Genomic DNA, 2,532 nt, shown 5'->3' with positions numbered 1-2,532 from the left:
AGTTATTGAATGTCTTTATGCATCCTTACTCGTCAAATCAGGATGATAGCCATACTCGTCTCATAAGGATGTTGTGAGCTTTAAACGAACAAATGTGTAGGAGGACGGAGAAGGATACTCAGCACGTAGTACGGCATTCCCTAAAAACGTGTAGTTGTCATCACCAGTGGAAAATGCAGCACTACTGTTATCCCTTTTGTTTGTAATGATCTTATTTATTTATCCGAGAGAGAAAGAGAGCATAGATGTGGGGGAGGGGCGGAGGAAGAGGGAGAAGCAGACTCCCCTGCTGAGCAGGGAGCCTGATGTGGGACTCGATCCCAGGACCCCGGGATTATGACCTGAGCCAAAGTCAGCCCCTTAACCAATTGAGCCACCCAGGCACCCCTACAATACTGTTACCCATTTTGAATTGTACCTGAGTACCTTCTGTCTAGCTTCTCTCAGGGCTGGTTGTCCACTCTAGGATTCTTTATCTTGGTGGTAAGGGACCTGCTCCCCGCTGTTAGGCTCAGCTTGGCAGGACACCCCATTACCACAAACTAACAAGTTGGAAGAATGAGTGCTCTGAACTGTTCTGCTGCCTGACCTCAAGTCACACTATTCTATCTGCTGATCAAATACAGTTTTTCTTCAAAGACTCCCTTCTTTTAATCCTGCTGTCCACCTTCTACCCCATACATCATGAACCCCTCCCAGTTTTTGGTCAGGATGTTCACGGCTGGCTGACTGGCTGGCTGGCTTGCTTGCTTGCTTGCTTGCTTTCTCTCTTTCTTTCAGCATCTGATACCCTCATGTAACTTATGTCAGTGTTTTTCCAAAAGTGACACTGACTCAACAGTAGGAGATACTGTCCCAGCTCTGCACAGTCACTTCTGTTCATCCTGAACCAGAGTTCACAAACACAAAATCGTGTTACTTGATCAATTTTCTTGCCCACCTCTTCACTTAACCTAAGATGCGCCGTTAATGCTGTGCCAGGACATAAAACACATATGAAATCCTGGATGGCATGGCCACTGCCCTTGCTGAACTCAACACTTGAGTCGGATAAGACAAAGACTGTGATATTGGAGGACAGGTGGTGGAAGTGAAGACGTTGACCACAGCCCAGGAGGAAAGTGGGTCCGAGTTGAATCATGCAATTTTTAAATAGGACACGATGATTTCTGTATTCTTTCTCTAGAATCCAAGAAAAAAGTATTTGTCCCCCCCCTACTTTTAGTTAGCTGGGTGCCCACACTTTGTTTTTCTCTTGATCTGCAGAAGGAAGAGAGCATTCCAATCAGGGTACTAATGTTTCAGAAGGTTCCAGTTTGGTGATATTAATTACAACCAACGTCATGAACTCAATTGACTAGTTCGACTCTTCTTGTACTGTTTTTGGACTTTTCTTCTATTTGTTAACTGTGCTGTTATATGTATTGAATTGAAGAGTGTTAAGTTCCTGGCTTTTTTTAAATTTCAGTAACTTCATTAAATTTTTATCACTGTCTTAAACAGAAAAGCAGTATACCTTGCCGTAAAAACTCTTGAAATTTTAAAAAAGTTACCCCCGAAAGCCAGAGAGGCAGGCAGAGAGAGAGGGGGAAGCAGGCGCCTCACTGAACAAAGAGCCTGATGCGGGGCTCGATCCCAGGACCCGGGATCATGACCTGAGCCAGAGGCAGAGGCTCATCCCACTGAGCCACCCAGGCACCCGGGCCTTCCCATTCTGATGCCTCTTTGGAAAGAGCTGTGGACAGTGAGTTCACTGAGGTTCCTGTTCCAATACCACTTGACATTTGCCCTCTGTCCATTCCCGTTACCTGTCATCACTCTGGTCCTTCCTTTATTGTCTTCATAGCTTGTATTCTTTCCTCAGATTGTCCTGTTACTTTGTTTCCTGGCCGAGTGTGTGTGTCCCAGGACTAAAACCTTGTGCAAGAGTGCAAGGACTTTCTTCTTCACTGCCGTTCCCAGGGCTTAGTGTCTGTTAGCACCCAGTAGCCCATCTTTCTTAGCAATATGCTAAGAAACTCTATGGTGTACAAATCTGGGTTTAGGTAGAATAATGCTGCTTGATAGCTCAGCACTATATAACCTGATTTTTTTCCTTTCTGTGTCTTGGACAGTCCGCTCTGACTTTGGACTGACTACTCTCATGTGGCTCATGAGACCTTTTTACTTCCCTGATCCTCTGCAGATATTGACAGCTTTGGGCTCTCTTCTTGCATTCCTTTGCTTTGCTTTCTTAAAGCCAGCCTACTAGCACCAATTCCTTGCCTACCTAGACCTCCCTAACAGGACTAGATTCCTCTGTTCACATAGATCCCTGCCCTGCCCATCATTATGCTTCCAAGTGGCAAAAAAAGCCATACAGTATTTCTCTTACAACAATTCAAGCATCCTGCGTGGGGTGCTTTAACATTTTCAAAATCACCTGCGGGACAATGGCAGATGCGTCTGTCCACCTTTGCCAGGAGTAACCTTAGCTGAGGACTGAGCTATGTCCCTCAGTTTTAGTTCTTGAGCTTGCTTTGTATTTTTCAT

The sequence above is a fragment of the Mustela lutreola genome, chromosome 5, assembly GCF_030435805.1.
Source record: "Mustela lutreola isolate mMusLut2 chromosome 5, mMusLut2.pri, whole genome shotgun sequence".
NCBI lineage: Eukaryota > Metazoa > Chordata > Mammalia > Carnivora > Mustelidae > Mustela > Mustela lutreola.
This window is presented reverse-complemented; position numbering follows the sequence as displayed.